The 17,898-nt window shown below is 41.8% G+C and overlaps 1 protein-coding gene across 6 annotated transcripts in view; it reads left to right on the top strand.

Moving 5' to 3' along the window:
- Positions 1-17,898, top strand: part of Cep112 (centrosomal protein 112) — a 412,140-nt gene that overhangs the window by 173,944 nt on the left and 220,298 nt on the right. The gene's annotated exons all lie outside the window — the stretch shown is intronic.

Raw genomic sequence — 17,898 nt, 5'->3', positions numbered from 1 at the left:
GGAACCTGAGCTGTTCTCATAACCACTCTAAACACGCTGCTGGGAACTTTCAGGAACAGAAATTAGAACCCAAATGCAGATGGCCACATGAACAGTTGGAATTGTTTCAAGGTGACATTCTATTGGAGAACTATTCAAATGTGTACTACATCCATGAGAAAGTATGTTTCCCAGTGTCGAGCATGTTCAAGTATCTGTTGGGAGGATTGGGAGGATGTGTTGTGCATTTGGGCCATCGGTTTGTGAAGTTCCTTCTGTAGTGAACACTGTGATCTTCTGCTTAGCTGGTCTCAGCCTCTCCATGAGAGATGTAGGCTTGTCTTGTGCTGTAACAGACTCCTTATACATCAGCTTCACCATATTTTCTCAAACAGCCCTTCCACCTACCTTCCCAGTTACCATTCAAATCAAAGTGCGACAAGTTTTCCACTTTTTCATTCTACTTTTCTCTCAAAGATTAAACATTTAGACACGGTGACTATAGCATCTCTCAGCACCCCCAAGCCCTTGCCATCCCCTGGGGTGTTGAGCAAATATGGTTGTGGGAGGCTCCTTACATGCTTCCTGGGGTGTTGGATTCACATGATTATTTTATCAAAATCATGTGGCTTTACTGTTGAGATAATATTCACATTAAAACAAACATAGACTCTCCTGCTTTGTAAAATTCAAAATTCTCACTCCCTTTTAACATGAAATTGGATGTTTCAAAGAAGCTTTTAGTTTGTAGTCTGCTTTTGGCTATGGCCTCAGATCCCCACGGGGCATTGGTCGTCTTTGCTGCCGCTGGGAGGTTCTTCGGTGGCAAGGTTTCAGAAACACCTCCCCAGTCAGACCTTGTGCTTTTTAATGGAGGCACTGACATGCAGAGGAAGGGAGTGACTTGAGCCTTCTGGGGCCTTCATTTCCCCCTGGGCTCAGTTTTTGAGCTCTTCCCATGTAGAAAGCGTCTTGCTGGGAGCTATACTGATGTTAGAAAAGCCCAGAACAAATATCTTGGGCCAAATATCTTGGGCAGGGTATACAGAAATGGAAAGGGAAACATCAAACACATGGGATAAATACTCACAAATATCCTGTAAAGCCCAAGCTTTCATGAGGATTTCCTGCTCCTTTCCTGTATAAGCCATTGGAACAGAAAGACAATTCTAATTGTCTTTTCACAGACTTCATTCATGCTGGAGACAACCAGCAAGTTGGGCATGCTAAGATTTCCTGAACCGTGGAAATCTGTTTTTGGCAATTCTATCTTATCATTCTTTAATCGTCTGTGTATATCTTCCCTTTATAGTACAAAGCCTTTAAAGAGAAATGATTATTCAGCAGCTAAACAAGTGGTCACAGTTTTCAAAAAAATAAGTGTTTATTGTCAGTGATTGTGAAAAACAAACATGGGAGCCATCCTCTAGCAAGGCTATGATTTGAATAAAAAAAAAAAAAAAAACATCTTGGCAACAAACACAGTGGCAGAGACAAACTGGCCATTCTGCAAGATATGCAAATGGCAAGTTTTCAGTTAAGATCAGTTGTGACATTGAAGGAAGCTGTTTATTCTACACTGAATGAAAGAGGGAGAGGGAGAGAGAGAGGAAAGAGGGAGAGATTGAGATTCATTCTTTCTGTGGCCATTGGTCAAAGAAAGTATAGACCTGTGGGCGGGGCCTCATCAAAGATAGAGTTGCTGGCTGGAGCAAAGAGGCCGGGCCCTGCTGTAAGCAAAGCGGAGAGGGGTGGCATCTTAGAGTAACACACCTAGGAGCGACTTGTCACTGGAGGTGTGTCTTTGTGAGATAGGGCAGGCTGTTCACTGAGACCAGAGGGTTACAGGAGCTGAAGAGTTGACTGAAGTGGGATTACTGCCATTACTTTGGTGGTTGCCATAATGATCTAAAATTAGGGGGGAAATATTTTTTCATTATTGAGGGCCTAGATGTGGTTTGCAATGAAGAATTTGTGAGTCTTCCTAAAATCTTTTCAAAATGTAATTTCAAGTGATTTTTAAATTTCTAGATGTCCATAATTTACTATGCATCCCGTATAGCCTGCTGCTCTTCTCTTTGATTTCTATTCACTTTGTACTTTTTGGAAAAAAAGAAACAAACAAAAAAACATTCTGCTTAGCTTTTCTTTTACATTTCTTCCCCCCCCCCCCCCCAATGCTGGGATGGAACCCAGAGCTTCATGTGTGCTAGGCAACTTCTTCAGCACTGAGTTCTATCTCCAGATCTACAATTTATGATAAATAATGTTCCTCTGGTACATATTGTTCCCACAGGCAAAAGGATAGGAACTCTATTCCTGGTCATTAAGTTGTTAAAATCAGAGATCCAAGTATTTGAGGCTACAGGCCTTGGGCATGTGGACAGGCCAAGCTTGGGTCTGGAGACACAGGCTTTTTGAAAAGCAAAGCATGCTGCCTTCCTTTTATTATGTGTTATTAATGGATGAGGAGAGGCTGAGGTTTTCCCACCTAGATTAAAGAATAGTAAAAAGAATGGGAATTAAGAGGGCAAGGGTGATTGCAGTGGCCAGAGTATGGAATATATATGATTCATTTTAGAGGTGATTCATTTCACATGCCTTTCTGGATAGTAACATGGCTAACTCACTCTTTGCATTGCCTTGTTGAATTAAAATATGAACTGGAGTCAATGCTTTATCATTTATTAATTTATGTTTATAAAGCAAATGCTTTCATTACTGTCTCTGACATGAACTGATTGGCCTGCTCTTTGATCACCTCCCCCTGAGGGGGGAGCAGCCTTACCAGGCCACAGAGGAAGACAATGCAGCCACTCCTGCTGAGACCTAACAGACTAGGACCAGAAGGAAGAAAAAGAAACCCTCCCCTACCAGTGGACATGGGAGGGGCATGCATAGAGAAGGGGAAGAAAGGGAGGGATTGGGAGGGGAGGAGGGAGGGAACTAGAGGGGGGATACAAAGTAAATAAAGTGTAATTAAAAATAAAATAAAATAAAAAAATTTTTAAATGTCATAAAGATAATGAAATCTAACTCCTCACAGTTGATGGCTTCTGTCTGTGGGGTGAGAAATGACTCAGTTATCTTTAAGGGGCTGGACACTGGAAGTTTGACCATGCTCTAATAAGTATACAGGCAACAAAATTTAACTTGTTATATTTCTTTTTAATTGAAAGAGGGCACAAGGGTGGGAGAGTGGACAATGGAAGTGAGTGTGGTTGGAGTATAGTTGATGAAGTTACCAAATAATCAATAAAGAGATTATCCTGGGGGAAAAAATTCAACTAACTAAACTAAACACTAAGGAGGACCCTAGGGAGGATGCTTAAATCTCATTCAGAATGGCAAACAAAACAGATACTAGAAGTGGTGGAAGAGAGGAAACAGGATGGGAGCCTACTATAGAGGGTCCCCTGAAAGGCTCCACCCAATAGGGGATCGAAGCAGATGCAGAGACTCAGGGCCAAACTTTGGGCAGAGCACAGGAAGTCTTATGGAAGAAGATGGGTCTGGGGATACAGGGACATTGAAGGGACACCACAAGGAGACCAACAAAGCAAAAGGATCTGAGCCCAGGGGGTCCAACAGAGACTGCACCAACCAAGGACCATGCATGGAGAGAATGTAGAAACCCTGCTCAGATCTGGCCAATTGGCAGCCCAATCTCCATGTGGATCTCCAAGTGAGGGAGCAGGGGCTGCCACTGTCATGAAGTCGGTTGCCCCTGGTGATGCAGCCTTGCCAGGCCATGGAGGAAGACTATACAGGCAGTCCTGATGAGACTTGATGAGCTATGGGCAGATGGCAGAAGAGAAGAACTCCCCTTTTGAGTGGACTAGGAGAAGGAGATGGGGGGGGGGGAAGAAGAGGGAGAGGAGGGTGGGACTAGGAGGAGTTGGGGGAGAGGACTTCAATTAGGATATATAATGAATAAATTGTGAAAAAAAAATTCAAGGCCCACAGAGACCCATGAATCAACCAAGGACCATGCATAGAGAGGACCTAGACCCCTGTTCAGATGTAGGCCACAGGCAGCTCATGTGGATTCCCTAGTAAGGGGAGTATGGAAAGTCTTTGGCATGAACTTGGTTATCTGCTCTTTGATCACCTCCCCCTAGTGGAGTGGCCTTACTAGGCCACAGAGAAAGAGGATCCAGACAGTCCTGATGAGACCTGATAGGCTAGAGGAAGATATTTGGGGAGAAGGACCTCCCCTATCAGTGGACTAGGAGAGAGGCATAGCAGGTGGAGGGAGGAAGTAGGGTGGGACTGAGAAGGAGATGAGGAAGTGAATAAATTGTAATTACTACTACTAATAATAATAAAAAGAAAAGAACAGGATATGATAGAGGTGGGACCAGGAAAGAGGGAAGAAGGAATGCAGTGAAGACAAAAAGATAAATATGAGCATGTAAAGGAGAGGCATGAGAAATTTCCTGTGGAAGAAATGAGAGCTGCTAAGGTTTTGTCATCGATAAGGAATCATGGATTCTAGCAGTCAGATCCACACAGTACAGAGAATGGGAGGAACTCAAAATGCTAATGCTTTGTGTGCAGTGCTAGAAAATTTATCATGTGTCCCTTACATGTGCTCCATAGAGCAGAAATCTATATATAGAATTCAACTGTGGTTTGGCCAAATGTCATTAAGTTGTAACTTTGTTAAATAATATTTTAGTATAATAAAATAATAGCACCAGGGGCCACAAAAAAAGAAAAAGAAAGAAAATTCAATGTGAATTAAGATGAGGCAGTGACCATTGTTTTTAAGATACATAAAGCTGGCTATTATTGTGAGTGACAAGGTGTTTTAAATAGTTAGCAAAGGGGACTATAAGGAACTGATACTTGAATTACTACCTCAAGGAAGTGAAGGGAGAACCCATTCCATAGCCTGTGCTGAGGGAGAACCCATTCCATAGCCTGTGCTGAGGGAAGTGTACCCCATGCCGTTGCCAGAGCCTTTCTAAGGCTGAAATGGGTTGCTCTGTGGCCGGAGTGGAGTGAGCTGGGGAAGGGTTGGCAGGAGTGAAGTCAAAGAATCCTACCCAGTGCTACTACAGACTGTACTGTGGCTGCTGTAGTGGAGGCAGGAGACGAAGCAGGGAAAAGAGACCACTCTGTTAGTTAGGGTGTTTAGTGCTATGATAAAACGCCATGACCAGAAACAATCTGGGAGGAGAGGATTTGTTTCAACTTACAGCTCCATACCATGGTCCATCACTAAGGGAAGTCAAGGCAAGAACTCAGGCAGGACAGAAACCTGGAACAGGAGCTGATGCAGAGACCATGAGGCTGAGCCTACTGCTTGCTTCTCATGGTTTGCTCAGCTGCTTTCTTACAGAACCAAGGACCTCCTCTTCAGGGGCAGCACCGCCCACAATGGCCTGGCCCCGCCCACATCAATCACTAACCGAGAAAAATGCCCCACAGGCCAGTCTGGTAGGAACATTTTCTCTGTTGATGTTCCCTTCCCAAATGACTCTAGCCTGAATCAAGCTAACATAGAAACTAGCCAACACAACCACCATGGCTGGGACCATGTGGAAGTGGTGGACAATGACAAGTAGTCATACTGTCATATGACATGTGATATACATATGATAGCATATATGACTAGATTTTTCCCCCTAAGCAACTGGAGGAATACTTGTGCCAGACACTGAAGTAAGAGTAGACAGACATTAAGTCCTAAGACCACCCAGGACCATGACAACAGTTAGAGATGGCAAAGAGGAGGACGCAGCCACAGAAGAGTCTTAGAAGGAGCAGCCTGTGAGGTAAAGGGAGAGTTAGATTGTGGTTACATGACATTCACACAGGGTTTTTCCTCAAGGAAAGAGAGAAGCAGGTAGCCTTTTGTTTCAGGCCTTGCCAAGAAGGGGCATTAAGTGGAAATTGAGACATACTGAATTGTCAAGTAGATCTTTAGCCAACTGGTCCAGTTCTAGTCAAATGTGGGAGCAAAGCCTGGATGGTATGGATGAGAGAGAATGGGGTTTGAGCAGTCCGTTTGTGGAATGAAAGTAGAGCAGAAAAATGAGGTGATAGCTAGGGTCAAAGGAAAGATTTTAAAAATGAGATAGATTCCAAGCATATTTATAGGTGAGAATGAACCAAAAGAATGAAGAACTGATGTGCAGAGAGTGATGGTTCACTTGTGAGAACAACATTTTTATTTTTCAAGAGAGTGGGTAGAAGCAGTCAGGGGTGAGGACCCACTGTGGGCAGCAGCAAACCTGCCTAGCCGTTCAAACTGTAGATGGGCCTGACCCCACAGGTAGACCGGTCAATTTGGCACTGAGAAAAGTGAAGAGCCTTCTTCCGTCTGCTTCTGTTTGTGATGGGTTTGTGAGTATGCACGTGTTGGGGGGGTGTCGCACATGTGTGCCTGTGTGTATGCGTGCGTGCATGTGAAGGTCAGAAGTCAATCTCAGGTGGTGTTCTCCCTTCAATACAGGGTCTCTCATGAGACTTCAGCTCACCTGTTTGGCCTGCCTGGCTGGCCAGTGAGCACTGTGGATCCAGCTGTCTTTGTCCTCCACCCCAGCGCTGGGGTTCCAGTCCTGTGACACTGCACCTGGCTCTTGTTTACATGTTCTAGGAGTGAGACTCGGGCCCTCATGATTGCACAAGCAAACACTTCACCAACTGAGCTGCCTCTCCAATCCTGATATTATTTGTTTGTTCCTGGATCCCACACTTTTCCATTAAAACAATGGATAATTATGAAGCACTGCAGGTGAAGGAGGAGTTTCTAAATTTTGGCCAGTCTGTTTTTTCCAGTTCCATATTTGCTGATAAACTTGGATGCTTATCCTAGTTTAATAATCCTCTGACAACAGTGATGTGTCCACAATTCGTCTAGACCCAAATGCACTTCAGAGAGACATGAGTAAAATTAGCAGGAATACGAAGTTCAGACATGGCCCTCCATCCCAAAATTGAACTCCACCTGTAAAGGTGAATTCACCTGTAAAGGTGAATTCTAATTTTGCTGATCATTTTGGCTTGAGTTGAACATGAATGAAGCAGGAAATATTTTCTGAATTCCCCCTGTGATCTGGCATAGAGAAATAGTAGCTGTTTTTCAGCAAGCTTTAATAGTTCAGAACATCACCCCCGGGCTTGCAATTACTTTGAAGTGTTTCATGAAGAGTTAGGGTGGGGCTCAGCTGTAGAGCACTTACTGCTTAGATAGCATAGGTGATGCCCTGGCTCCATTCCTCAACACAGTGGGGAAACGAGAAAGTGTCAAGTTAGAGGGAGGGAGAGCTCTTTCCTGATCTGCTTGGAAACCAGTCATGCTTCCAGCCTCTGGCTCTTAGTGCACCTTTAACAGCAAACCTTCAGGAGGGATTTTTTTTCGTGGTATTGATCACTGACTGAGGGAGGGAAATGCAGAAGTTGTATATGCTGCAGGCCCTATACCACCTCCAGCAACAGCACTACAACATTACATTCTTATTTTTATTTTTGAATTTCCATGAGGACTCTTGCTGTTCAACATTTATTTAAGCATTTCTTGGCCATTTGAGGTCCCTCTGTTGAAAATTATCTGTTTAGCTCTGTACTCCATTTTTAATTGGATTATTGGTTTGTTGGGAGTTTTTTTCTTTTTTTAAATAATTTTTTATTTTTTATATTAATATCAGGATATTTACTTTGTATCCCAGCCGTAGACCTCTCTCTCATTCCCTCCCAATCCCACCCTTCCTCCCACATCTCCTCCCTGTCCCTTTCTAAGTCCGCTGATAGGGGAGGTCCTCCTCCCCTTCCATCTGACCCTAGCTTATCAGGTATCTTCAGGACTGGCTGCAATGTCCTCTTCTGTGGCCATATTTGTAGCAGCTTTATTTGTAATAGCCAGAACCTGGAAACAACCCAGATGTCCATCAACGATGCAATGGATACAGAAATTGTGGTACTTTTACACAATGGAATGCTACTTGCAATTAAAAACAAGGAAATCATGAAATTTGCAGGCAAATGGTGGGATCTAGAAAAGGTCATCCTGAGTGAGATGAAAGTGACTGAGCAGAAAGACACACACGGTATATACTCACTTATAAGTGGGTACCTGACCTATAAGATAGGATAAACATACTAAAATCTGTACACCTAAAGAAGATAAACAAGAAAGACGACCTGGAGTAAGATTATCAATCCTCACTTAGAAAGACAAATGGGACATTAGAAGTAGGAGAAAACAAGTAACAGGACAGGAGCCTACCACAGAGGGCCTCTAAAAGACTCTACCTAGCAATATTATGTTTTTAAATAGAACTTTCATGGCTACGGTGAACTGTGGCTTGACAGATTTCGTGGATGGTTCTTTTCCTTGTAGGAAACACTAAGTCGTGGAGCCCCATGGCCATCCACGGAGGATAGGCTATTTTCTACTCTTGATACACTGACTTTCTTTTCTCCTTTGCACATAGGGATGGCTGGAGTGGCGCATGTACACTTTTGTACATGTGGAAAAGACCAGGCTTGTACATAGCCCTCAAGGTCTCTCATTAGCCTGGAACTTGATGACTTGGCTAGACTAGCTGGCCAGTGAGCCCCAGGGATGACCTGTCTCTCCCTCCCCAGAGCTGGATCTATAAGTGTGTCTGCATGGCCAGCTTTTATATGTGGGTATTATTGGGTGTTGAACCTAGATCCTCATGTTTGCAAGGCAAGCACTTTACTAGCTGAACTATTTGCCCAGCCTTTTTTAAATTAGAAAACAAATACTTTTGTGACTATTTTTATTAATATTTAGGTGTTGTGCCTGAATATCCTCAGAAGCAAGAAACTGGCATCTTGGAGAGTTCAGCCTGGCCCTCCTTGCAGAAGGCTTTTCAGCTGTGCTTATGGACTATTTATACCCTCACTAAAGGATGGAGAGAGTCACAAGACCCTCATCCAACTACCTGACTACTGTCTATTACTTTGTTTCATGCAACCCCTCTGTAATTACTGTGGCCTCTGGGAGGGGATAAGTTTATAGGTTAGAAAGGACTAGGCGGGTCCATCCATACAGCTATCGAAACCTCATCCTTATGTCGCAAGCCTGCTGGGGGAGGAGAACCCACACCCCTGTAATTACCCTTCCCCTGGGCTTTCTAAGGAAGCCCAGTAAACTCATTGATGCTGCAGAGTGCATTTGGTGGAATTGTGCCCTAGTTTGTCATTTGGATCATAGGAGAAGGGGTAGACACTACTTGCTCTTCCTCCCAGAGGAATTTTTGCAATAGTCATATCAAATGGTCAGATTTTTTTTTGTCCGATAATGTATTTTTACTTGGACTCCAAAGACACTGAGATGGTTGTCTATGTTTTGAAGGAAGGGTCTATTTAAGGAAGTCATTTTCTTATGCAATAGAGTAGCACATTTTGCATCATATTATTTTAAAAGACTCCAACACCTTTTGTAAGACTATAAAACCAGTCTAGTGAAGTCTTACCAATCATACATTAAATTTTATCCTAATTGAGCTGGTTTTCTAGGATCCTAGGGAATGCAGCAGCTTATTTTAGTATTTAAGTTGTGGTATTTTACATATACAAATTTCTCAGAGCTATAACCAGATTATGATGTTAGTTCTATGTCTCAGTAGAAAGGTTCTACTTACTTTTTAATGTGAATCTTTATACCACATCTTACTAGGTGTATAAAAATCATTCTAAATTTTAAAACCAAGAAATGAAAGTTTTCCACTGAGACCCCTCAAGTGGAATGTGGCATGTTGCCTATAAAGGGTTTAGAATTCCTGTCTTTTAATGACTAATATCTTAAAGCAAACGTAGACAGAGTTGGCGAGATAGCTCAGCAGTAAAGGCTCTAGCCACCAATGCTGGCTACCTGAGTTCAATCCCAGGAACCATAGGTGGAAGGAGAGAGCAGACCCATTCAGGTTATCCTCTGGCACACACACATACACACACACACCAAATATAATATAACTTTTAGAGGAATCATTTACAGTAGCTTCTAATTTTTTTTTTTTTTTTTAGTAGTGAACTTCACTGCTCTTCCAGTGGCCCTGACCCATGGTATCAGAATTGCCTGGCAAAACATGGAGGAAGAGTCAAAACTATGAGGAAATGAAAATACCAGGTTTTTGTCACTTAGCCCAGAAATCTCACCCCAGGAGGGGCCTAGATGATACCTTCTCTATATGATATTACCTCACTGTTGGTGGGGATACTGGTGCCATTAAGCAGCTAACTCTGTTTTGGCTTCCTCTGTATAGAGGCCAAATACAGGAAGTTTCTTTGGAACCTGCTGCCTTCTTTTAACTGCACGGTAGGGACCAGAAATTGTACCCAACACATGGAGCACTCAGGGTTTGATGCAAGGCAAAGATGATTGCTGTCATGGAGATCAGACAAGCCTGCAAATAAGGTTTCTTCCTCCACAGGGGTCTCTAGACAGAGTGTGATATTCCAGGTAGACACAGAGCCAATGAGAGAAGTAATTAATTGCCTTACAAAACATGAATGCAAAACCCAGAGTTGGTGAGCATACTTTAGTTTTGTACGTAAGTGGGAAATCATGGTCCTTCATCTAGATATCTTATCTAAGTGAGTTTGTCAGAAACCATTGCTTTGGAAGAGAGTGTATCCTGCCAGATGGAAATGTTCCTCCAAAGGGAGCTGTTGCAGCATGACATGGGAGCTAACTTCATTCAGATCCTCCAGAAATGACTGCTGTTAATGGTATCACTACATAAATTTCCTAAGAGGTTGATAAATTAAGTATAAAGAGGTTGAGAGGAAACATTTTTAGAACGAGACTATGCCATGCTTGCCAGCTTTGTTAAAATGTAAAATTTGATTTTCTGTGATTTGGATGGAGAATAAAGGAAATTGAAACATTTCTGAAGTTTAAAAAACCATTTCTTCATATAAGGGATGAGTTCTTAGAATGTTAGGAAATATTGATTATAACACATCAAGGTTACAGTGCTTTAAATTTTTTTTTTCAAAATATGCGATATCCCTTATCACAAAAATTCAAATTAACTTGTCTAGAATTTTTTGTTCCTCACCTCTCAGTCTGTTATTTGTGGCGTTAATTGTTGAGATCTCTACATACGTATTCTGTCCTATGACTGTTCCTGCAGCCATGTAGGTTTGATTTATTTAAATCAGTTCATTGTGGTTCGGGCTATAATGAGGTCGTATTGCGCAGCTTTGCAAGCGCTCACAATGTAGTCACTGTGTGGCAGCCTGTGACCATGGGGTGTCTGGGATGGGCGGCCTCACTGGACACCACACTCTCTGGCTAGTCTTTCCTTCCCCAGAGTTTCGGGTACAGTTTCACATTATCTTTTGACACTAACTGTTACTTTTAGTTTTTGTAATCATCTCATAGTTTCTCAGAATTTACCTGCAACTCTTACTGTTTCTAAGACTGGTTTGGGTTTGAGGTCACCCACGTTTGAACTGAGCCATTCTTTCCCTTGCTTGTAATTCATTTTTCTTGTGTGCATTTTTGTCTTGGTTTGTTTTAGGGAAGTTTTCAATCTCTGTACTGTGTACTACTTAACTTCTTTTTCTTATTTTCTTTCTCCTTCTCTGCAGTTGTTCCTCACTGCATATTTGCTATAATTTTTTAACACCTTTTGTTTGTCTCCTTGATTTGATTTTTAGCCATGCTTATACTGCTTTTTATTGCTTCTAATTTAGGTTAGTTTTACTTAATTTAGTTGGATTTATTTTGACCTGTTCTTAATTTTCTTTTTTGTCTTTTGAGTTTTGTGAGTTCTTCTTTCATTGTCCTCATGTTCTTGTTGAATTTTCCCATAACTATTCTTGATTTATAAAGTATACTTTCTCCTTAAGCATGAAGGCCCTTCTTTTGTTTTGTTTATTTTTGCTAAGTTTTTTATTTCTTCTTTCATTTAAAAATACTTACTTTTAAAATTATTTTAGATATGTGTCTGTGTTAGTATATATATCATGTAGGCAAGGTGGTAGTGGCTAAGGAAGCCAGGAGTGGGTGTGGGATTCACTGGATCTGGAGGTACAGTGCTTGTGAGCCACCCATATGGATGCTGCAAATGGAACTCAGATCTTTTGAAGGATCAAGAAGAGCTCTTAACCCCTGAACCACTGATCCAGCTCTGTCATTTTGATTCTTGGTACAATGTTTCATGGATGTCCAAACATAGCTGAGCCATGCCTCAGTCATTTTGGATTAGAAATTTGAAACCATCTTGGCTGTTCATGGGGACTTCTTTAGCCAGTCTGTCACTGTGCATCCTGTTCCTTTGTGTATATAAACGCGTGGATCTCCCCACCTCCCTTGACTTAGAATCTCACTGACTGCTCAGTATTCAGCCATGTGGATATTACAACTCATGCATTTTCTACACTCTGACTCCTTATCTTCATTAACTCTATTAGACTTTGTTGCTTGACCCAAAGTGTCCAGGAGTCCAAGACAAGAAAGATGCTACTTAGTGTTTCCCTGAGAGCTGTGTTCCTGAGAAAGGACCACACTATAAAGTTGAAGGATCAGTCTTTACTATTGACTTGATGTGGGAAAACCAGACACTGGCAAAGCTTTGGTTTTTAACACAGTTCCACCCCAGTGATGTACTTTGTGGTTGTGAATATCATCTTCTAATCTGACATTGAAAAAACCTAGACTGAGTCCAGAAGAGACTTATGACATCTAGAAGTTAGCTGCATGATAAGCATTCTTCTGCTACTGAAATGAGGCAATTCAAGCCAAGTTAGAATAAATCAATGCAGGTTTATTGGGAGCAGTTCTGGCTGGTTCACCAGTCCTAAGGAATGGGGCCAGGAAAGTAGTTGCCATGAAGGGGGAGACAGAAAAGTGAGAGACAGAGAGAGAGAAGTGAGGAAATGAAAGAGAGAGAGTTCCAAAATGTCTGGGTTATATAGGGAAGCCCAGCCCCTGGACTGGAAAGTTCAGGGTAGAGGGTGAGGTATGCCAGCCAGCCAGCCATGACCTGTAACAGGTAGGGACTGAGGGAGACTGGGAATATCTGGATGCCAGGTCTGCTTTGATTAAAAAGACACCTCAGCTACCTGTCTCAGGTATAAAACCCAATATCCCAGCCTTTTGTTGATGATAGATGAATAAGGGGTAGCATAATTGTCTATGACTACTTTCTGCTGACATTAAGCCATCATTATTGGGGGGGAGCATTGTCTAAAAGCTGGAATGTTGTCTAAATCCTGGAAGAGCAGGCTATTTTATGCTGTCCAGGATCAGTGGGGCCATCTGTGGCTAGGAAAGTGCAGGCTCGGTTGAAGCAATCTCTGAGGCTAGACCAAAGCACCTGTGTTCTGGATGCAGCTCTCAGGGAGGCATCTGGGCCTCACAGGATGCTGGAACAGAGATATGTTAGGGGCTGAAGATAAAGTTAAGAGGTTTAGGGAGAAAATGTTTTCCTTGGGTAAACATTTGGAACTTTTAGGCCTGTGATCATGATAGTTGGGTCATTTGAGAGTCCCAAAACCAGGAAAAGGAGGAAGGGTCCCACTCTCAGGAACAGGATGGTGAGGAAACGGGCTGTTATTGTCAGTTCTTATTGGAGTTCATTTGACCTGTGAGAGGTGGATTCAAGTGGATTCCCTGAAGCTTACAAGATTCTTTTGAAGTTTACAAAAAAGAGACAAGTTTTAGAAATGTCAGTATTAAAATACTGAGCTTGTGCCTATGAAGTGGATTATATAGTGGAAGGCTTTGCCAGAGTTAGACTAATAATTTATCAGAACTCTATTGATTAATGCCAAAGCTCCAAACAGTTCCTAATATAACAGTAGCATAGTGAGGGGAAGAAATCTGACGCATTTTTATTTCTTTTATGCACCTTACATTACTTTCTTATTACTATTCAATTTTTATATCTTCCAAACCTCATAATTTGCATTTACTAACCTTAAAGTGCTTTCTTAGACTTTCAAACCCTTTCTTAGACCCTCAAACACTTTATTAAATCCTCATAACTTAAGCTTTCATATTCTCAGACCGTACATAATCTTTACATTTTTTCCTGTCTAATTTTCTACCATGAGACACAGGTGGTTGATTACTGGGAGCAATAAAATGAATTCCTTTTAGATAAAAGGAATAGTAAAAAATTACTTCTTTCACCAGTCTAGTTTTCAAATCCATCAGAGATCTCAGAAGGATAAATTGTAGCAGGAAGTATAATTCAAGTGGCCTATGTATCAATTAAAATGACAGAGCTTTACTCATTACCTAGATGGCCATCTCTTTAGGCTCCTGTGATGTTGCTGGCTCAGTTGAGGACACAGATCCCAGAATTAGTATCACTCTTGGGCCGCCAAGCTCTGACAGACTTTTCTGTGAAACAGGAACTTGAGAAGGCTGTCCTATCCTTGTCATAGACAAAGTAAGTGAGTTTTCTAGTGTCCTGCCTGCCCACAGATTGGGCAAGGTCCTGGCAGCAGGCAAGGCATTAAGGCCATCATGCCCAGTGGTTAGTAGACCACAGTCAATACAGGTGGGATTGTTGGTCTTCAATTTATCTTTTTGGAGACCTTGGGCAGGTCACTGCTAGGATTTGGGAGTCTTTGTCTGTCATGGTAAATGGATGAGAGGGAGTTGGGGTTGGAACTAGGCAGCATCTAGAACCACAGTGTTCAGTCGCTGGACCTGTTTTATAGTGAAGGAAGGGGCAGGATGAGAACAGTTCCCCCAAAACACGGACAGATCCAATTTGGATAAATTTCACAGCAGACACCCCAAGGGTATTATGGTTTAGCCCCAGTGGTGTTCATTTTCTCAGCTTTTGACAAAGACCAAAGGCTTAAATGTACAGTGTCCTGTACGTAAGCCTGGGGTCATACAGTATATGCATGTGCATGTGAGTGTGTGTGTGTGTGTGTCTTGGGGGGGCAGTGCTTCAGGTCAAACATCTTTGAATTGGAAGACTTTCCCTGAAACAAAGACGATCTTTGTTCCAGAAAGATAGGGTTGCCCTGGCTGGCTGGCTCTTGGCAAAGGGTGGGAGGGATGGGGTTCTGGAGTCCCAAAAAAGGCACCTGGTACCTCTTGGCAGCAACTGGGAAGGGATTACTCAATAGAGTCCAAAGTTAATTACATTAGGCGGAGAGAAAGATGGGGGAAAGGAGTGCCCCCCTATTCACATGTAGGGCTGGGGGCTCAACCCCCCCACCAAGTTGGGGTGCCAGTAAAATGAGCAAATCCAAGCTAAGTTAGGGGAAGTAAAGGTAGGTTTATTGTGGGTAGCTCTTGGCGGGTTGTTCACCAGTCTCAAGGAACAGGTCAGGGAAGTTGCCATATAGGGGGAGACAGAACAGGGTGGGTACAGAGAGAGAGACAAGAGAGGGACAGCAGGGAGAGAGAAAAGAAAGAAGGAAGAGAGAGAGAATGAGAACCAAAATGTCTGGATTATATAGGAAAGCCCATCCTGTGGGCTGGAAAGTTCAGGGTAGAGGGCAGGGTATGCCAACTATGCCCTGTAACAGGTAGGGACTGAAGGATGCTGGGGTCAGTTCTGCTTTGGTTAAGAAGACACCTCAGCTTCTTGTTCCAGGTCTGAAACCCAGCACCTCACAGTGTGCAGTGACTAGACAGTCCTCAGTGCTTGCAAATACCAGAATTCACTAACCTAGAGGTGTATTCCTTAAGATGCACTCAGAAAAATATTAAGCTAACAATTTGTGAACATCAACATTTTTCCTGGTTTTCATTTTCTTTTCTTTTTTATTAAGTGAAGAAACATATTTGACCAATGTGGAATCATCAAACAGGCTATCAGAACACTTCAGATTACTGAGGTTAGAAAGATGCTGAAGTTATGTGAGAGCAAAATATCACTAGACTGTAGAAGAGTTTGGTGATGTCCTACCGGGATGATAGCGTTTCATGGCAGTCTCTCATCCTCTGCCTCCTGACTTTTCTCCGGCCTCTCTTATGTACTGTGGCCTAGGCCTTGGGGGTAGGAGTGTGTGCTTGTCTTATTCAGGACTGAGTGTTCCTCACTTGCTCTTCTCAGAGCTTTGATGGCATGGAAGTCTACTTTAACTGCCACCCTCTGCAAAAAGGCTAAAAGCTGCACCAGTCCATGAGTATGAACATTTAGATGGCTGCCGGACTGCATGCTCATTTACGGAGACAGCAGCCGTATGTTCCTTCCTTAGGCTTATGCCCTCAACAGCCATAGGCCCTTGGCCTGGTTTATAGTATCAGATGTATATTCCCGCCCATGGAACAGGGCTCACATCCAATCCCTGCAACCACACACACAGAAACGTGCATGCACAAGACTGGCCCTCCAACATCTCATCATGAACTGAGGAGGTGCCATGGGGTCCTGAACTTCTGAGGAGCTAATGGCTGTAAATGGTTGCTAAAGGAAGTGATGTCATTTTCTCTTGTGTAGCCACTGGGGGACTAGATGGGAAGAAGACAATTTTTCAGAAGAAAAGGAAGGAGGCATACCAAAGAGTAATGGGGCAAAAATAATCCCAATACAGTATATATATATATATATATATATATAGTATTTATTACATATTATATTAATATATTAATATTATATATATATGAAACTGTTGTAAACTAAAAGGAAGATAAACAATTGGACATCATTCCTTACTAGTAGCCTTATCTCTGTTTCTTGGCATATGTACTTTGGAGGGAAATATTCTACAATTCTTCCATTCTTCCATTCCATAGGTTATTTGGCTACTTATAAAAATTTTGTTTTCTATCAATTTTAAGTTATACTTATTCTCCCAATTTTTAAAACATTTTTAAAGACCCTAGTAGAACATTTTCTTCCTCTTCCTACTTTTATTCATTGTAAAATGTGCTTAAATAATTTTGATTAACGTTTTAATTTTTTTATAATGATACTTATATGACACTGAGTAGAAATAATAATGTGTTGAAAAAACTAAAGATATTCCAATTCAATAATTCATACAGTTAGCTGCTGAAAACCTGCTCTAATAATGGTCACTTTTTAATTTTTCTCTTCTGTTGAGATTAATATTATAGTTGAATAAATCACAGAATAAAACACATACATTTACTTTAAATAATAAAAAGCCTTTTTCTTTACTACTTGGTGTCCTTAGTATATATTATAAAAAAAATACATACTAGTTTTGTCTCTTTACTGGTACCATTGGAATAAAATAGGGCAAATACCCAAATTTTAAGTAAATTCACTAGAATACATCTTTGATCTCAGATGCAAAACATGTTTTCTATATTATTTAGGTATTGCTGTAACATACTCATAAGTGAATATGTGCAAGAGATAGCATACATTTCTTCTAAATAAGATAACATTTATGAATAATTATAAATTTATTGTTGATTTTCCAACTCTAACGTCACCATAAGAAAATATTTTTAAAAACATGTTCTAATCTAAAGCAAACTTAGTTTATGTTGTTGATTCTTGATTTGCAATTAGGGAGTGAAAACTTTAAATTTGTAGGAAAATGCCTTCTGAGACTTAGTGCTGTGTGCATTCCTGGAAAAATGACTGCTACAGCTTTAAGATAAGGTGGTCTGGTGATTCATTGCAGGAAACAAGATCGATTTGGAGCAGGCTCCTACTGTTAGCTTTTTTGAAGATGGATTCTCACGCTGAAAATAACATAACATATTCTAAATAACAGCACCCCCTTTCCCGAAATCCACCAAAACTGAAGAAAAATCCAAGTGACTGTTCTTAGCAGCTGTGTGGCCGGGAGTGCACTGGGGAGGCTGGCTTCCTGCAGTCCCCCATTCATCACCTGCTTCAAAGGCAGCCTGGCCGGCTATAGTTTGCAGGCCAGGTAGGGTGCCATTGTGCACAGTCTGGGAGGATTAGTATCAAAGCTGCGGCAACCAGGCCCTTGGTCTCAGGCTGCCATTCAGTCTAGCAGGGAGAGGCTAAGACT

This window comes from Meriones unguiculatus, chromosome 7, assembly GCF_030254825.1.
Source record: "Meriones unguiculatus strain TT.TT164.6M chromosome 7, Bangor_MerUng_6.1, whole genome shotgun sequence".
In the NCBI taxonomy this organism is placed as follows: domain Eukaryota; kingdom Metazoa; phylum Chordata; class Mammalia; order Rodentia; family Muridae; genus Meriones; species Meriones unguiculatus.
The sequence above is the reverse complement of the archived record's forward strand: the minus strand, read 5'-3'. Positions and strand labels throughout refer to the sequence as shown.